Source organism: Corvus brachyrhynchos, unplaced genomic scaffold (genome assembly GCF_000691975.1).
Source record: "Corvus brachyrhynchos isolate BGI_N302 unplaced genomic scaffold, ASM69197v1 scaffold83, whole genome shotgun sequence".
In the NCBI taxonomy this organism is placed as follows: domain Eukaryota; kingdom Metazoa; phylum Chordata; class Aves; order Passeriformes; family Corvidae; genus Corvus; species Corvus brachyrhynchos.
Genome location: NW_008238464.1, coordinates 8825408 through 8839639, shown reverse-complemented (window position 1 = coordinate 8839639; position 14232 = coordinate 8825408). Strand labels below are relative to the sequence as shown.

At 39.5% G+C, this 14232-nt stretch overlaps 1 protein-coding gene across 4 annotated transcripts in view; it reads left to right on the top strand.

Annotated features, from left to right (window-relative positions):
- The window catches only part of MYO16 (myosin XVI), a 371250-nt gene that overhangs the window by 333461 nt on the left and 23557 nt on the right, over positions 1 to 14232 (top strand). The gene's annotated exons all lie outside the window — the stretch shown is intronic.

The window sequence follows — 14232 nt, the reverse complement described above, 5'->3', positions numbered from 1 at the left end:
CCCAGCATGCCTCCCTCTCGCCTGGAGGAGTAATTTCAAGGCCTGAGAACACTTATGTCCTTTTGGCTCCTGACCTCTTTGTGAGAAAAGCTCATCCAGAATTACAGGAGAACACATCTGTGGTTTTCTGATGCGCTGAAGAGTTATTGTGAACTGAACTGAGAACATTGTCTTTCAGAAGGGCAACAACAACAAAAAATCAAATGGCAACAACTTTCTATACCTGGCGGTTGAGCCTGGCCTTTTTTTTATACAACACTAGCCCCTGCTGGTTCAAACAATGATCAGGATCAAATAGTATGCGATTTCATGCAAAATACTTCACATGTAACAAGAGAAGTTTTTTGCTCTGCAGAGCTTACAGCTCAAATAAACGAAGCTGTAACAGGTGAGAACCTAGATAAGGTGGTTTCTCCAAGGGTGAGAAGAGTTGTCATTGAAACTGCAGCTGTATTGTTACACAGAGATTTGGTTTTACTCCATATAAAATGAGATTTGAGTGCAGATAACTGATAATACACACACACACAAATCTATTCTATTCTCCGTGATTTCTAGAAGTGAAAACTTTAGTTTGCAAGACATTGAAATGGAATGGTCATGTGCAGATCCCCTACTCAAATAGACAAGACCTGAGATTTGAAAGTAGACCTCATGAAACTGAATTCAATCTTTTAATCACAAAACAGCACTCCTTAGCAGGATACCCAAATAGTTTTGACTATTCAACATATAAGACATTTCTTATATAAGGAAGAGACAATCACATGTTTAAGCATTTCATATTAAATATTTATGAGCAAGGACAGAATTTTCTGTTCCTCAGTGTGGAGGAATGATACTCAGATTTTGCTAGGTCGTGATGTTATTACTCTTAATTGGTACAGTTGATATTAAATTATTCCATGCAAAGGGGAATCATTTCACCTTCAGAACAAAAGGTAGAATAAATCCTAACCGATCACCCATGCTTAGATTGGCAGAGTGAGTATTCATGTGGATTCTGAAGGGGAAGGAGCAAAGAAACTATGATTTTGCCTTGACCTGGCTGAATTTCTTACCATTAGTCTATTGAGACGAAGGCACAATGTTTTCTCTTCTTCCTGCTTGTTGAGAAAAAATTGGCATAGATACTTAACTTCTGTGCCTGAGCAAAAGAAAATACACAAGTTTGCAACCCCACATGTCTGCCTAAGAAGTAAAATTAGGAAGATATGTCCTTTATGTATGTCACCAATGTACAGGCATCAAGTTTTGTGAAATTTTGTTAGTGTTTCAGTACAAGTAAATTTGTATATTCAAGTCTATCCATTCCTCAGTGATCTATTCCTTTCCAAACAGTTTGGTTACCTATATAATAACAGCAGCAAAGGCGTGCAAACTTTAGATTGTTAACAGTGTATTGTCATCAATACTGTTATTGTTTGTCCAGTATCCTTGACATCCATTCACTATGTGAATCCCTTCCTTACTTACTTCCTAAGTGATTTATTTTCAAGGCAGGTAGCTTCACATATCAGTGTCTTATTCCACATTCTCCAGTTTAAGCATTGAAAGTCACAGGAGGATAGTTACAACTGGCAAGATAGTTACAACTGGCAAATAATACAGATATTTAGACTTACCTTGGGACTAAAGCTAGCCAAATGCTCTCTATTGAGATTGATTCAAACTTGGAGAACAATAAAATGCAATGTATTTGTATGAAAAGTACTGTCCCGTCAAAGGCAGGTATCCCTTTGATATCTAGTAAATAATTTTCCCTTATCATCAGATAAAGCAAGCTATTGTGCAGCTAATGTCTCAACAGTGGATTGCAAATTGAATCCCTGCTTGTGTTTCTGGGATGAAATCCCAGGCCTTTACCCTCTAAGTCACTCAGCTTTTTGTCTTAAGCAACTTAATAAAGATAATAATCATATTTCCATCTCCTTCCTAGTTGTACAATGAAATTGATATACTTTCTTTGTGGCAAAAGCTAACAACTTACAAACCATGAGCAATACAAAAAGCTGTGTTTTCAACTTTTATCTCTTACCTGAAAATGCTGGAGGAATGATTGTATAAGGCATTGAACTTCTACATCTTTAAAATTCTCAAATCATTAAAATGTTAGGCAATTAAGCTTCACCACACTTCTCAGAAAAAGATTAATATCTGTTCACATAATTGCCTTAATTAACAGGGAGTGAGGGTGACTTTCTGTGACTAATTTTCAGATCAAATATCTAAACACAGGAGAGTCATCAACCTCTGATGGAATATGTGGAGTTGGAAGGGACCTGTCAGGATCATCGAGTCTAATTCCAGGCCCTGTGCAGGACACTCCAAGAATCACACCATGTGCCTGAGAATGTTGTCCAAACACACGAAGTGAAACAGGCTTGGTGCTGTGACCACTTCCCTGCAGAGCCTGTTCCAGTGCCCAGCCACCCACTGGGTGAAGAACCTTCTCCTGATACACAATCCCCTCCCTTTCCCGGCTGGTGATGCTGTGCCTGATGCCCCCAGGACAGGGTGGCCCTCCTGGCTACCAGGGAACTGCTTGCTCATGTTCACCTTTCCACTGACCAGCACCCCCAGGTTCCTTCTTGCAGCACTGCTTTGCAGCCTCTCATTCCCCAGTCTGTCCATACATCCAGGGTTGCCTCATCCCAGGTGCAGAATCCAGCACTTCTTAAACTTCATAAAGTTGTTGATTGTCCCTCATTCTGCAGGGCCTCTCTGCCCTCAAGGGAGTGAACAGCTCTTTCCAGTTTAGTGTCATCAGCAAACTTACACATTCACTATGCACTACTTGCAACTCTGAATCTCTTGCAGTAGGTGCAGAAAAGTGGGAGGAAGAACTGCTAGTAAGAGTTCAATGTGAGTCGTTACAAAAATGCCCTTTCTTGGCTAGCCATGGATGCCCTATACAGAAAATTACACAGGAGCAGACGGAAATGCTGGCAATACTGTTGCCATCCAGCCCATGCTGCATGATTTTTCTGAGGAAATAATTGCGGTTTCTATTATTGCAGCAGAAAAAGGTTAGAAGAGTCTAGAGAAAATATACTTGATTCCTATTTTCAGAATATCTATGGACTTTTGTACAGCCTGAAAGATACCACCTTAATCTGCAGACTTCTCCTGATCTATAAGTCTGCCATTATCTGGATAATGTATTGCAGAAAAGACCTGTTGTTTCAAGATAAACACAGTGTATCAAGAATAATTGCAGAATCTCTGAAAACGAGTATATTTTACTGCTGAAGATTGTTTTGGGTTTCTGTTACGTCATTTTTTTTCACTAAAGCATTTCTGTTTCTGGTTGACTTCACTGTTTGCTGTTACAGCCTAAAATAATGTAATATAGAATTTGCTTTGGTTGTCTGTTCTGACATGTGAAAGAGGCTCTGTGTGTGATTACCATAAACAATTTTAACCCAAAAATTATTAGAAGAATAAATCAATTCTAATTTTCAGGTGAAAAAAAATGGGTATTGTCATAAAAAATCATATTTATTTTGCATTTTAAGTGCTTGTATTGAAAACACAATCAAGTCTTGAGCACTCCTCCATACATTTCCAAAAGCTATGTCAGTGAAATAGAGGTTGAAGGAGACTATGCAGCCCCAGGATCACGAGGAAATATCACTGCATTTTTGATTTCCATTGACCTTATGCTGTAACTATTGATGGCTACTGGAAAAGGATCCTAGAGTAGGCAGTGCCTTGGTCTGACCCACTGCAGGCTCTCTCATATTCATACCAAGTCCCTGCTTAAGAGGAGGAATGCTGAGGAAAAGTAATTGCATTGACTTTTCTATTCCTTTTATATGGTCCATTTCTGAGAACTGCAGGCATTTCTTTTAAATTAATGACTCTGTTTTGCATCCTTTCCACTGAGCTGGATTTACTTTGTTCCCCCTTCATCCTGTCTGATACTCAGATACAATAACTACACCACACTGGTTCAGCTTAGTGCATTTTAAACCCATAATTTTCAATAATGTCCCACTTTTAATTATGACTTGGATCATTCTGGTAGACATTTACAGGATTCTTATTTTCATAGCAACGTCTTTTCTTCAACATCTGATCTGACATCATGGTTCCAAATTCAGTAATGGTTTAGAAAGCTGTGTCTTTGCTAACAATGTTATGGGCTTCTTTAAATATTTGTAATTCATAATGCAGAACCACAAATGACTTTGTTTAGGAACTACTACATCATTAATTGTATACCAATTTTGAGAAATTAGCCATATCTAAGAGAAAGAAGTTGATTTGTAGCATATTTATGTTTCTGATACCAAAGAAAAATATGGGTATTTGGCAGTAAAAGTCATGTCACTTCATTTTACAGGAATTCCAGCATTTGGAATAGAATGAAGAATGAAATATGGACACACATTTTAGTGAAAGTCTCTAATTAAATTTTCAGCTTGAGTGAGAAATCTCTTCAGATGTTTTTAACTTCTTTACATCCATCTCAGCATTGAATTATCTTTTGCATAGAACCTCAGTAGCAAACAATAATTCCATTTCACAGAAAATGTCAAGATTGTGACATTTATTTTTGTTTTAGCCTGAAATGAAAATCAAGCATTCTAAAATTCTGTGTAGAAATAAATATTCTTTCCTGTCCAGGCTTTCAAAAATGTTTGTAAAGTAGTGAAACAGTCGGCCTCAAATACAGCAAAATGCTTCTTACTGAAAATGTTAACAACTAAATGTGTTGACTTTTTTTTGAACGTAGATAAGTTCAAGAGCAATCATTTCACCATTGGTCAGGTTGGCATTTAGGGGTATGATTCCACAACAACCAAAGCTGTCTAACAAACAATCCAGTCTGTTTCTAGACTCCTTGGCTCAGGTATCCAAGAGCTGTGCACTCCAGCCCCTCAGTGATGACCCAAAGTTATTGACATGACTCATGCAACTCATCATTAAACTCTGAAACTCTATAGACCCGGATGTGTGGATTATGTTCCAGTTCCAGCACTGGAATTTCATGGGGCAGGATGGAGAAGCAAGAGAAGACAATTGAAAATAGGCTGATAAAAAGACTTGGTCATAAACATGAGGGTACCTTCACCCACATGCTGTCTCCACGCTGTGAGAAAGTAGTAGAGTGCTTAGAAGTGGAGTACTGGAGGTAGGAGTAGCGTTTAAAGCAGTTAAGGACATCTGCCTTCTTCCTGGCACCACTAGTGAATGGGAAAATACAGAAGCCTTCAAGTTCAGTACTCTTTTGGCTTGAGTTTTCATTCTCTTTTAAAATGAAAAGCATGAAATTTAGTATTATCCTTTGTATGGTGAAATTTTCAAAACAAAAACATATTAAATTAGGCTTGAAGTTTTACATTTCATTATTTCTCTTAGCTCTTTCCTTAGGGACTGGTTGCAGAATGATCCTGACATACACAGCAGCATTTAGTGACAGTTTTTAGCCACTGATTGTCTGTATTTGTGCACAGTGTGGATGTTTATCACACTACATCTGTGATAGCCATATGTTCTTGCTTTGAGGTTAAGGAAGGTGTCATTGACCATCACTCTGTCCTTTCAAAATGAACTTAAAAACAAGCTAAATAGATATCTAAATTCAATTTTTGTCTTAGAAGCTCACTTGGAAAGCAAAATGTGAATTTTCCAGAACAGCTGTCCCTATTTGGTGGGCAGTATTACAGTACAGGTGGACCAAAAATATTCCTTGGATTGCTCCTCAGGATCTGCTCAAACAATTTATCTGCTCAGTGCAGTCACTTATGCCAAGACTTCTGCATTGCAGACAGTGCCAGAGCTGGTATGAGAGATCCTGAAAAATCTCTGTAGAAGCACTCTCGGAAAAGTAAATAGAACTGATGTGTTGCTTTTGGCAGTAGCAAATCCCTATCTGTTTGTTTGTTTGTGGTTTTGTTTGTTTATTTTTACAATATTTGAAACTGTGTTTGAGGGGGAGGAAGGTTGAGACAGTGTCTCGTCACAGAGTTTCTTTCAACAGCAGCTAAAGCCCAGCAGTAATGGCTGTTCTGTTACTGAGATACCACACAGAAACGTAAACAGACTTAAATGTCTGCCTTCAAGAAGAACTGCTGTATCCACACAAACTTGGAGAAAACAGTTTAAAAAAGGGAAACTGTGTTTCTCAGCAAATTGTCTCCTCCTTTTCCGGCACACCAGCAGGTTTTTAAACACACAAATACAATTTGACTTTGGTCAGCCAGTCAACACACCTAGCAGTAAATAAAACTATTAACAGAGTAAAATCAACTACTTCTTTTCCATATGAGACTTGAAAAGGTGGGGAACATGGGGACATGGTGGGAATAAATGTTTCTTCTAAGGCAGGATATTGTCCCAAGCAGTGTTCCCCTCTTTCCTGCCCTGTGTGGTTTGTTATGGACATCAGAAAAGCCTGCAGAGATCAGTTCCTTGAGAAGATGGGATAAATTAAATCCCCAGTCTCTGAAACACATACACTGGCAGGAGTCTAGCTCACTTGCTGTACTAAAAAGGTGTTCCAAGCTCTTTCTCAGATCTCAGTTAGGAGTATCAGTCAGGAGAGATGGCAGCCTGTCCAGATATTCTTCATCCTTTACCAGTGCTTGAGAAGGCTGTTTTCTCCACTTCAGAATGGTATTCCTTGTCTCATGCTGGGGAAAAACCTAATTCAAACAATCCAGAGTCCTCCAGACGGGGAAAAAAGGCACTTATGTTATCTATCCCCCACCAGCTCTGAGAGTTTACCTGGTCCAGAGATGTCCCTAACATCACTTCTAGGAAAGAGGGAAAGGTTTCTAGCTAGTAATGATTGACACTGAAATAAATGTGAAAAAAAGAACACTGTCTTTCTACCAGCACAAATCCATCAGAGAAGAAATCAGAAGAAACCTTCTTAAGTGTGTACTTTCTAGAGCTGTGATTTACAAAATAATAATTGAGCTGATGGCTCTTAAGGCTGAACTAGACCTAGGAGTGCCTGCAGCTGCTTCAGCAACCTGCTTCTTACTACCAGCCTCATGCCCTGAAATTTGGCTGATTGGTATCACTCTAACACAAAATTCTTCAGAGGAGCTCTTTCCTCTAGCAGAGTTTTGTCACTTGATGTTCTTCATAGCCTGTGTCTCCTCTCTTTGCTTTCCAGTATTCATGCAAAGCTTCCATGAATGCAGGTTCCCAGACAAAATAAGTGGCCTGTGTCTGTGTTTACCTGCTCTATCAAAGAGTGTGGCTTCTGGAGTAGCTTGTAACACCATCTGATAGCTCCACTTACACAGCTGGGAGAGAAAGGATGCTGGAAGTGACAGTACAAATTCATTGCTACTATCCTAGGAGCATCCCTGGTGGGGGGAGAATCCTAGACAATTGCTGCTGTAAGGGTAGGCTTTGTGAGGTGAAATAAATCAATGAATAATTATTGCCTCTGATGGCAGTGGCAGCCAGCAGCACAGCTGAAAGGGTGAGACAGGCAGCACACGCTAATAGGCTGGGGGAATCCTGTCTTGACAGTTTCAGCCTGCTCCATTTCTTTCAGCAAGTAAGATGCAGCTGTTTGCCTCCAGCTCTCAGCAGACAAAGTAAACAATCATGGTTACAGCAGGTCACAGTGTGACTTCGTATGAGTAAACTGAACTGCTCTGAAGCAATATGCATTTATCCAGCAAAAGGACACCCAAGATAACATGTGCTGAGGGTAGCTAGCAAATGCCACAGACAAGGAATGTCTCAACAGTAAGTCAGAGCAAAACAGGAGACACTAAGTGTAATTGAAAAGGTTCAACAAAACACAGAGGTAGCAATTTGAGCCAAAATAAAAGGGCCTGTTCTTACTTAAACTTCCTTTCCTTCATCAAAAGATACCTGCAAAATTTCTGAAATCACCATATTTTATTTTTTTTCCCCTCACTTCACAACACCCACTTGCCACAGTAAATGTAAAAAAATATCCAGGGTCAGCCATTAGGATTCAGTGTATTCCTAACTTTCCCAAGAAAGAGTGAGAGGACAGATCAGAAATCCCTTCTGTCTGCAATGTCTTGTCTTTAATATGCTGGTTAATAGGGCCCATCAATTCTCTCTTATTCACATGTATAACAACAAGCTGCTTGATTTGAAATTTACATTTTTCTGGATACCCGCCATAGGTTTTAAGGAAATTGGGCTATTTAGCTTTTCCATTCCATGGTAGCACAGGTACAAAAAGCTTCTCCTCCTGTACTGCATGAATTTATCTGCCAGAATTTATGTGTCTTCCTGTTTTCATAGTTGCTGATTCAGAATGTATAACTGTGGATCTTGATACCTAAAACTGTGTATTGATCATTAGTTACAGAAAGTCATGTTTTCTGTGAATGAAGAAATAATGTCTGATTTTATACTGAGATTGTTTCAGCTTTAGGACTGAGATACGCCTGGCATGTGACACTGAATTTCCTCAGCTGGAAACTCATCCTTAGCTCTCTGTTTAATTAAGGAAATGTGTGCCTTAAAAGAATGGTCGTATCAAATCATACTGAGAGGAGTGCATGAATTCCATTTATACCACAGCAGACCTAGGGAGAATCTGCTCTCCCTGTACAGTCAGGATGCAACCTTTAAATGTGGCTTCAGCAGAAACTGGGCAACAGCTCAGTGCTCCACTAGCCCCCTATGATTTTGAGGCAGTTTTTCTTCCATATCTTTCCTTTTTTTTTTTCCTGAGATAGATTAATATTGACCACTGATTTTTGATTGTGGTAACTAGTGCTGTTAAAGTGAAGGGCTGTGTCTGTTTTACTACATGAGCCAGTGCCAGGGAATGTCCTTGGAATGGCAGCTCACTCCTGTGCACCGTCGAAGTGCAGAGCAATCCCCAGCGTTGTTTGGGACCTGGCAGGCTGGCTTCCTTCCAGACAGATCTGAGCATGGTTCAGGAAAAGACACAGCCCAGGGGCTATTCCCAGTAGATGATTTGGATGTAACCTCTCTGCTATGGAGGGCAAGGAAAGTGTAGTAGTACTGATATGAGTCTCTTACCATTTGCCTCAGGGCCAGAGAACAGTTGTGATCACATTTGAATAACCAGGATAGACAAAGTAAGAGGCCCTCTATACTTACCCTGTTTTATGAGTCCCTTGGTGCTTTGGCAGTGCTGCACAAAGCATCCAAGGTAAGCATGAATGGGATCCAAAACCTGCTGAAAGCAGTGGAGCCTTCTGTTGTTATTAATGAGTTTCCAGTTAGACTGTAAATGAGCACTAAATGTTAAAAGGAGAAGTATATGAAAAAGAATATACAGGGACATATGTATCCATATACATTTTGGCTATACCTACAATTAAAGAAAGGAGAGCAAAACAAGGGATTTGACAGAAAAGTAAAATACAACCCTATCAGGTCAGTTACTGCTGGGCCTGTAATAATATACTATTTTTACATATCTTGCTGCACAAAAAATCTATGATGATTCCACCTAAATGCTGATATTAGTCATTGATTTATATTTTGTCTTTAGACTTTATAAAATAGGCTAAGTATATGATTTCCTTAGAAAAAATAGTCTCTCAAAATGTTTCAGTTTTGTATTTTAATCTGTCATATGAATAGAGAAAATACTGGCTCATTTTCTAATTTGGTGATAAAGCATTAGTTCAGCCTAAATACTACTTATGAAATAACTACGATGCTTAGGATCATACATTTTATGTTTGAGGAAAAAAAAGAGTTTTATAATAGGATATTTGGAAGTCATAGCTCAATTAGAAGAGTTTAAGTCATTCTTTTGGCAAAAAAGTTCTAGCATGTAGACTTTCAGTGTATTGGTTTCTTTTAAAAGTGAGATAGTGGCTTAAAAATGGGGGGGGGGAAGCAAATACATTATTTTCCATCACTTTCTGAGTATGTCTGAATGTTTTTTACAAAATAAGTGCAATTCTGTCCATCCTGTGCCTTATGACTTTATCTTGAGTTTTAAACTCAGTCTCTTCCAAGAGCACTAATAACCAGCAACTGTGGATTTCATAAGCTGCCTCTTTACCATACTGCTCCTCTTGCACTTTTCAAGTAATGCTGATGTAATTAATTGTGGATTTGTTGGAATATGGAGCTTGCTTGTAAGGAAATAACTGTTACACTTTGATTTGTCATCTTCTGATTAAAAGCACTGTACATGTGATTGCTCCCAGCTAGTAACTGTGCTAGAGCTGAGGGACAAATGATGCCTTCAATCCAAACATCCATACGTCTTTCTAGTCCATACATCCTCATTAACTGCAAGATTAGTCAGAGTAGGACTTTACTGAGTCAGAGATATCTTTTGGGCAAAGTCAGTTTACTGAAATAGTAATCCAAATACTGTTCACTTTTGCAGACTCTAGGTTTTCACTTAAAGCTTGTATTCCTCTCAAAATCACGAACTTCCACCATGCTCCTACAGCTGATACCTCTTTATAGCTAGTCTCTTGCAAGTAGGCATGGATGACTCTTCAAATAACATTTATTACCAGCTGAAAACTGTTAAAGATGTTGTTACTTTAAAAAAATAATATTGAAACCTGGTAAATAATCCATCCATCTAGTGAGAACAGCAGAGCACAAGTCTGAACAAAAAGATAGGATTCATCTATGTTGGTGAAGATGTTCAAACATAGGAATCATAAGGGGTTTTTTCCTGTCTCCTAAAGTATTTCTGATAGTTTCAGGATGTTGATAAGGGATGAGAGAACACTGCATATTTTTATCTGCAAGGTTTGATGGCAGCAGGAGCAAGTTGATACTATCGCAGAGAAAAGTCCAAAAGTCTATGTTAGGTGACTAAGAAAACGTGAGGGGAAAGTGCATTTCAGACCAATACTTGACAAATAAGAATCAGTAGGAATTTTGAATAGAAATATTATGATAAAATGTCAGGAGACACCTTTGCTATGGTCAGGGATATTTTGAATAGTAAGGAAGCACGACAGAAAGGGATACCCCTGCACAGAAGATAAAATCAACTTTCTGGCATATTTAGTGAAAAGCAAATGCAAAGTGCTGCACCTTGAAAGGTATTACCTCCTACCATGATATGGGGATCAGGCTGTCTGGGAAGCAGCCTGTGGAAGAGGGTGCTGGGGGCCCTGGGAGCTGGACCGGAGCTGGCAGTGAGCCTTAGCAGCAGAGACAGCCAGCAGCATCCTGGGCTGTGTAAGCCATTCCTCCACCCAGCACTCATCGTTAGACCATACATGGGTACTGTGGCCAGTTTGTGCCTCCCAGTGCAGAGAGATGCTGATAACCTGGAGTGAGTTTACTCCATCAAACACAGAATCACAGAATTTTTAGGGTTGGAATTGACCATTGGAGATCACCCAGTCCAACCCCCTGCCAAAGCAGGGTCACCTACAACAGGTTACACAAGAATGTGTCCTGGTGGGTTTTGAACGTCTCCAGAGAGGGAGACTCCATGAGCCCCCTGGGCAGCCTGGTCAGTGCTCTGCCATCCTCAACATAAAGAAGTTCTTCTTCAGAAGGTGGAAGGTGAAATTTCTTGTGTTTTAGTTTATGGCCACTGCTCCATTTCCTGTTGCTGAGCGCTACTAAAAAGAGCCTGGCACCATCCTCTTGACAACCCACTTCTGAGATATTTCTATGTATTGATGAGATGCCCTCTCCGTTCTCTCTGCCCTTGACCAAACAGGCCTGGCTCCCACAGTCTCTCCTCATAAGAGATGCTCCAAACTCCTCATCATCTTTGTGACCCTCTGCTGTACCCTCTCCAGTAGCTTGTCTATCTTGTATTGAGGAGTCCAGAACTGGACACAGTACATGCTCAGGAGTGTGGTCCTGTGAGCAGAGGCTGGAGCAGGGGGAGCTTGTCCAGTGTGGGGCAGAGCCAGTTTCAGGGGCACTCTCCTGATGTCTGCTTGAAGTTTGCTGATGTACACAGTTAAATTTGTTCTACAGACACATGAATCTGCTCCAATGAGGAGATGAAGAGGCCTATATATAGGAAATTAGTTCAAGTACCTTTATATAATCCAGATTATTTTGAAATAAAATATAGGGTTCTTTCCCACCCCCAAGAGCAGCTAAATAAGGCACTATGAAATACATTTTTTCTATATAGTTTTCTGTTCAGAAACTAAAGGTGTGCATTTCTTACAATGATTGAATACAGCAAATGGGATAACAAATTTCTGTCTAGATTGTTGTCCCCAAAGATATGCTGCATATATTCCACTACTTATTTCTGCCAATTTAGTATGATATTCTAGCTATCCACAATTCTTTGTAGTATTTAATTCTACAGATATAAAGAAGAAAATGTAATTTTTTTTCAAGAGCCCTTCATGAATGCCCTGAAAAGATATCAACGTACCTATGAAACAAAAGGCTTCTGCAAACAGCAATGCAAGAAAAACTCCTTCTACTTGCTCATTCTCAAATGAATTATACATGTCAGGCAAATCAATAAATCTTTCGAATATCAAGAAAAATAAGGATCCCAGCCACTTCCCAAGCTTTATGTAAAAGGTGGCACAATAATTATGTAGGTGGATTACAATCTATAGTGCACTGACTATGAACATCTAAAAGTGACATTTCCTTTTCAGACAAATTTAAAATGAGCTGCAAAGATGCATTTTGCAGTCAACTTGCTCGTACAAAAGCTAAATCAGGCATGCTCTTATAATTGTACTGTATGCATTTTCCGTCTCAGACTTTCCATCTCAGACTCTCCCAAGTCAGTTACTGTGGGTAGAGCTAGCCTAATTTTTTCAGTGCATAAAAAATTTGCCTAAAGATCCATTTTATGAAACAGTGTCACTGAAACAATCCAATCAGATCTGGCAAAAAATAATGATCAGGAAACGAGGGCAAGGGAGGGAGGGACAAAAACCAAGCAAACATGGAAATATTTTATCTGACAGTTTGAAAAGGAACTTTTTGACTTTTCAAGACAGATTTTTTTTAGACAAGGAAATATTAAGAACAATTCAGAGTTAGATAACTGAAAGCTAAACAAAAATAGGAAAGACCTTTTCAATTAAATGAAATATTTTGAGGTAACCAGAATGGATTTATAGTTTTCATTTCATTAATTAAGTTCTAATGTTAGTGCTTTTTAAATCAGGTGGATTTTTTTTTTAGTTCAGGCAAAAAATGAAAAATTGACAGCACAGTCAACATTAGACTGGAAAACCTTCAGGTTAAGTATTATTACCTGGTGAAAAAAAATGCTTTTCCTTCCCCTTGAAAAATTTCCATGTGCTTGAGATTTATATGAATATATATCATATCTTTGGGAGAGCTAAGGATGTTATTGGAAGTATGGGTGAATGCTGTAATGTTGGTTTTAATAGCTAGTCTTTTGACTTCCATTGGTTCTTGCTGTCATTATGACAACCAAAATCAAGGCATAACTCTTTCAGAGCTGTCATAGAAGGAAAATTTTCATTTTAGAGTGTTACAAGAGGACCTCTGCACCAGGGTCAGCCATAATACATCAGCCCCGTAGCTAAGGCCAGGCCTCAGAGGGGGCAGAAAGAGTTAGGAAGACTGAAATGGAGAAAGCACTGAATTCAGGTTTGTCTTCCATGAACCAAACCTGACTATGGCAAGGAAAGAATATGCATATATGTTCAACACACACAAAAAAACCCAAAAATGCAAAACAAACAAGCAAAAAAAAACAACCCACAGAAAAGGGAGAGAAATCCTTTAAAAAATGCATAACCTTGCCAGTGCAGCATTTCATCAGCCCTGTCACACAGGAGTGGAGTCGGGATAGACAGGGATACAGGTACTGCTGTGTGGGCCCTCCTAGGATCCCCATCCATCTTGTCTTCCAACTCTGAGTGTGTCCCTGGCCGCTGAACTCCAGTGGGGAGCACCACTTGGGCACAGCTGATGACTGAGCCCTGTTTCTTGTGGAGCACTGGGCTGACAAAGCCGGGCAAGCTCAGAGCCAGCTCCAGGCACTTTGCTGTGAGCTGTTCTGCTTTGCATGGATGTGCAATCAGTCAGAGGGGAAAGAAGACAAAGGCTTTGTTTTGCCCTTCTCTTTGAACAAATGCATGTGCACTGTACAGAGCTTTGGAACTCCTACAGGATCAGGCCTCCTCTTGATGTCTTGAAGAAATTTAACTAAAAGGCTCCGACATGAAAACCTGGCACTTTATAGAAAATGACAGCTGATGGCTGGAGAGCCCCGAGGCTGAGTAAACAATGGCCGCAGGGAGGATCTGCTGGGAGGAATATTGCTACTATGGTTTAATCTCAAAA